Below are 6,242 nucleotides of genomic sequence, written 5' to 3' on the forward strand. Positions count from 1 at the left end.
TACTTAATAAAATGTGTGTATGTGTACAGTTTGTGCATGTTTAGTTTCTGGGGATATTTTAGTACTGTAGTTTATAATTACTGTATATGTGACACACTTGCAGGTTTGTATGTCACTGATCTTACGCAGGGTTTCTCTTTGTGTTTTCAGCCATATGTAGCATAGTCCAAGTCTATCAGCTTTAAACATCATTAACGACATGTTTGTGAAGATTCTCATTCATCCAGGTCATGGTATATCTATAGAAATAAGTCAAATCAACTGCTGTGTTTTTTTCTTTTGAAGACGTTTCACCAATCATCCAACTGGCTTTCTCAATGTAAATCTTCCTTCGAGAATATATATCCTCTGGAATGTTGCTCCAATCAGCATAATCTGTTTAACGTAATCATAATAAGTTTTATCAGAAAAAGGATACACGTTTGAAGACTGCCAAGTCCAGATTCTAGACCGGGAGAGCGACTGGTTTAAAAGAGGAGTTAAAGAAGCCATATATGTAAAAACTTAAAAACCAAGCCTGAATAGAGGTGGGGAGAAGGGATGGCGATTTTTTTGTGCCTTGTTTCGCCACGGAAATGACGCCCATAGATTTGTATGGCGATGTGAGTCAAAAAAAAAATTAGCGACAAATTAGCGGCAAATTTTTTGTGAAATGAAATAGGTCAAATTCACCCACAAAGTGCGACATCTATTGTCTGCCACATACAATGCTGTTTTGGCACCTCTCCCTGGAAGGTTTAATAACACATCAAAGCTCCAATCTTTCTAATACAATCAACACCTAATTAAATGACATCATTGTGGATTATGATAAACAGATTTTGCTGATTGGAGCAACATTCCAGCGGATATATATTCTCGAAGGAAGATTTACAAGTTATTCTGAATTGAGAAAGCCAGTTGGATGACTGGTGAAACGTCTTCAAGGGAAAAAAAACACCGCAAGTCCAGTTGATTTGACTTATTTCTATAGATGTCATTAGCAACATCACAGGTTAGGTTATTTACACCCCCCCCCAAAAAAAAAATCACACTGGAGCCAGAACAATTGGGGTGCAAAAGTATAATTTTGAAATATGAAAGACAATCATCAACAGAAAAAAAGTAAAATGGAGTGTAATGCCAGTTATTCAGTGAAAAAGCCACTTAGGCCTCACCAGACTTGCCAGCGAGCCTCACAAATATGCTGCAAGGAAGCCGACATATCACTGGTAATTTCTGGGAGGTTTTAAGCCTTGCCTGACCATGTTCTGTTACAATTGGATATAAATGATTAATCCTCTAAAACGAATAGTATCTCCCCACTCCGGCAATCAAAAAGGGCTCTCCTCCACCCTTAAAAGAACACCCTGGGTGACACAGGGGTGTGGAAGCAGCAGCCAGAGACCCGAGAATAAAAAAGACGCTAAAGGACTCGGATCACCAGACAGATGCGCTTTTAAAGAAGAAACTTTTGTGAGTGTAATCTTAGCTGTTTATTAAAATTGTTTAAACGCTTCCACACATGTTGCTTCATTTTACCCACTAAGGAATACGAGAAGAATAAAGGTGAACCAGAAGGCTTACCTATCTACCAGCTTTCACATGGGGGTCAGCTACAATTTCATTGTAACATTGTTTTACTGATCTTTCTCTCTTCCTATTCATTTTCCAGTAACTTGGACCCTAGCAAGCAATAACTGCAATAATTCCAAACTGGAGAGCTGCTGAACAAATAGCTAAATTAAACACACAAAAAACTCCAATACAGGTATGGGATCTGTTATCCGGTAACCCGTTATCCAGAAAATTCCGAATTATGGAATGGCCATCTCCCATAGACTCCATTTTATCCAAATAATCCAAATATTTAAAAATGATTCCCTTTTTCTCTGTAATAATAAAACAGTACCTTGTACTTGATCCCAACTAAGATAAAGTTAATCCTTATTGGTAGCTTATTTAATAAATAAAATTTATAATGTTCTAGACTGGCAAGGTATTTATTATGTCATTCTTCCAAATGTAAAGTCGCTGTATTCCTCCAAATAAATTTGGGGAGGGAGAATAACAGAAATAAATTTCATATAGTGCAGTATTTTTAAATGTTTTTTGCTGACCCCCTTGGTGTCTATTAAAAACCACCGTGCTTTACAATTCACACTATAATTTTGTCATCCAATGTTTTGTGCCAAACTTAAATTCAAAGCAATTTTAAGGAAAAAATAAAAAAATAAAAAATATTAAAAAATAAAAAATGGAGGAGAATGGATTGTTTTGTGAAATATTACATTAAAGAGTAGCCAATACGTGCAGCCCTTGCTGTTATTTTTTCAAAAAAAAAAATAACAGCAAGGGCTGCACGTATTGGCTACTCTTTAATGTAATATTTCACAAAACAATCCTTTCTCCTCCATTTTTTATTTTTTAATATTTTTTATTTATTTTTTTTATATTTTTTTTATTTTTTCCTTAAAATTGCTTTGAATTTAAGTTTGGCACAAAACATTGGATGACACAATTATAGTGTGAATTGTAAAGCATGGTGGTTTTAAATAGACACCAAGGGGGTCAGCAAAAAACGTTTAAAAATACTACACTATATGAAATTTATTTCTGTTATTCTCCCTCCCCAAATTTATTTGGAGGAATACAGCGACTTTACATTTGGAAGAATTTTCTAACAAGTGGAGGAGAACCTAAGTTGACGCTGGACTTTTGGGAGTGATCCTAGCTTCCTCGGAATCGAACTATATTTGGACTTATTATGTCATCCATCACATTACTTAAACATCACTTACTTGCATCTTCGAATAGTGTCAACTTAACGGTAACTTAATACAACTTGTGATTCCATTTAAAATTAACTACCTGGTGACATACGACATGGTCTGATAAGCCATATACATCAAAAAGCTAATTCTCTGTTGATACCACCTCATCCATCTGGTCTTGTATAGCCTCCTTCTTGGTATCCGAGAGACTGCACATGTTCGTTGTCTTTAGGAAAGCTAAGCTTGGCTAGAATGGCACGTATCATGCTGAGCAGAAGGTGCTTAAAATCTATTAAATAAATCACATATTTAACCCAGATATACAAAGTGTTATTTTCAGTTTACTAATGTTATTTCAAGTTAGTAACTGGAGAAACATCTGCCTGAAATTCTTGAAATCTCTGTGCCTTAAGTTAAAGGGCATGTAAAGTCTAAAATAGAATAAGGGTAGAAATGCTGTATTTTGTATACTAAATATAAACATGAACTTATTGCACCACAAGCCTAATCAAACAAATAATTTATGCTTTCAAAGTTGGCTACAGGGGGTCACCATCTTGTAACTTTGTTAAACATATTTGCAAGACTAAGACTGTGCACATGCTCAGTGTGGTCTGGGCTGCTTAGGGATCGTCATAAACAAAGCTGCTTGAGTTCTGCATGGCTGGGAAGTAAGGCGGGGGCTCCCCCTGCTGTTCATAAGTATGATTGTTTCCCTGTTTAGCAGTTAGGGACCATCTGACAATTCCTATCCACAGCAGTAAATGAAGGGAGAATTTCACTGCATACAGTCATGTTTCTTATAAAAACTGTACACATTTTTAATTAAAGTATATTGGAGATAGGTTTCTTTTTCATTAAAGAAAGTAAAAATGGGATTTTATTTTTTTGCCTTTACATGCCCTTTAAGTCTGATTATCAGCTTGAATGCAGATTGCAATTTGAAGGCAGTAATGCAATCAATTACTAACTAACACTGCAGAAAAGGGATTTCATAGATGCTTGATTGTAAGTTATTGAACTCAGATCATTCCTTGAAACTGGACTCCACTGAAAACATCTATGTATACTTACACTCGCTACATCACATTCAGCCCCTTGCCCCATTGGCTGGTATGGTATGGGATAAAAAGTGGCTACCTTACTTGTGTAAGATTGGGACTACTAGGGCCCACCAGAATCACTATATATAAATATGCTGAATGGTATTGGTGTAGTATGGCTTTATGGTGAAAATAAACATATTGATGGGAATTTTTCTACAGTGGGGCATAACAATGCATAGTAGGCTGTGTAGATGTAGGCTAGAAATGTTTTACATTATGTTTGGGCTTCTGTACCAGCCCAAGGCAACCACAGCCCTTTAGCAGTAAAGATCTGTGTCTCCAAAGATGCCCCAGTAGCTCCTCATCTTCTTTTCTGCTGATTCACTGCACATGCTCTGTGCTGCTGTCACTTACTGAGCTTAGGGACCCACTCACAATACACAGTACACATAGAATAGAAATGTCACAATATAAGGCTGATTAGTAATTAATACAGATAATTACTACATGGCAGCACAAAAACCAGTGCAATTAGCATCAGAATTTAATAATCAGCCCTGTAGCATCAGCTTATATTACAGACCAACCTCATTTTCTGTTGGATAATTAGTGACGACCCCTAAGCTCAGCTTCTCAACAGCTGCTCAGAGCCCACTGAGCATGTGAGTGTCACAGACACTTTCCAAGATGGTGACCCCCTGTGACAAGTTTGAAGTCCTGGATCATTGCTGTTATTGACAAGCTGAAACTTTAGGCTGGTGCAATAAGTTCAGTATATAAAATATGGCATTTTAGGCCATATTATTTTTTATAGCTTAGTTCTCCTTTAAGGGCAGTGTGAAACTTAGAAGTGTGTAGAGCAAATAAAGTGCAGAGCTCCCCTGTAATAATTTGTGCAAAGGCAGAGAGAGAATTGCCTTTCATTCACTTTCATTCGCACTGACTGTGCCTGTGGAGCCATGACACTTCTATATTTGACTGTCTCATAGTGATTCATCTTCTAGATTTCTAGATGAAGGCAGCAGACTGACAATGAGCACAGGTAAAATGATTTATACAAATGTTTTCTCTGATTTGAACCAGCTCTATTTGTCATCTGAATTATAAATGCATTGGGCTTCTACATTGTACATACATTATAGTTAATTGAATTAATGGTATGCATTTTTATATTTGGTTGGTTCATTTAGTATTTGGGCAACTAATATGTTGTACTTTCTGAATTGCTTGTGCAATAATGTTTTAATGGCTTTTAATCTGTATTACATCTTAGTAATTCAGGTGTTCAGTAAGTTTCTGTCTGATGAGCCATGATTAAAGGATATGTAAACCTTAAAAATAAGTAAATTTTAAATTAATAAGGGTGTTATTCTAAGCAATTTTGCAATGTACATTCATTATTTATTTATTTTTAGATTCCAAGATATTAAAGGATACATGAACTGTTAACATAAATGAATTTTGTTACAACATTGCCACCTGCTGGTCAGTTTCTGACCATTCTGACCACCAAGTAGTCAAGGAAGTTTTCAGGAGAAAGAAAGACTCTGCTCTGTCGTTCCTCTGCTTAGGAAAGATGTGAGAAAGGTTTCTAATTTTTTTTTCCTAAGCAGAAGAACATCAGAGCAGCCTCTTTCTTTCTCCTGACAACTTCCTTGACTACTTGGTGGTCAGACTGGTCGGAAACTGACCAGCAGGTGGCGCTGTTGTAACAAAATTAATTCATATTAACAGTACATGTATCCCTTAATATCTTGGAATAAAAACAAAATAAATAATGAATGTAGATTGCAAAAGTGTTTAGAATAGCACCCTCATTCATTTTACATTCACTTACTTTTAAGGTTTACTTAACCTTTAAAAAGGTTTATATTGTGTATTTTAGCAATTAGCATCCCCTTCACAACACCATTGATAGTTCTGTGTCTTTTTAAAGATTTTATTAAATCTATGTATTTAATTTATATTATTATAAATGGAATTGAATGGTCATACCAATAAATATGCATGCAGATAATTGTATCTGAGACATGTCTTTTGCTGAACCATGGGTCACAGTGAAGGACATTTTGTTTCCATGTGAGTCTGACATCAATCCATGCGACATGAATCATTTGGCTCCAACAATCAATTAGTGTTTGGCAGGTCTGCCTCTGCATTCTTCTAATGGTCAGTGCCTGGCAAGTCTTTCTAAACAACCATGATTGGTTTTATTACGGCTATTGTTATTTTCTGTAATACTGGTACTAAAGACCCGGCTACAGAGAATTGTTTTGTCATTAAACAAATACAAAAAATAATAACGTATCAAACAAGTTTGGTGCAATATCTGTTATCTTCTGGAATGTTTTTTCTTAAAAGGTAATGTTAAACCAAAAGTAACATTTTCATTGATGAAAAAGTTGAATTATAAGCATTTATTTCAATACAAAGTATCTGAGTT

The sequence above is a fragment of the Xenopus laevis genome, chromosome 5S, assembly GCF_017654675.1.
Source record: "Xenopus laevis strain J_2021 chromosome 5S, Xenopus_laevis_v10.1, whole genome shotgun sequence".
In the NCBI taxonomy this organism is placed as follows: Eukaryota; Metazoa; Chordata; class Amphibia; order Anura; family Pipidae; genus Xenopus; species Xenopus laevis.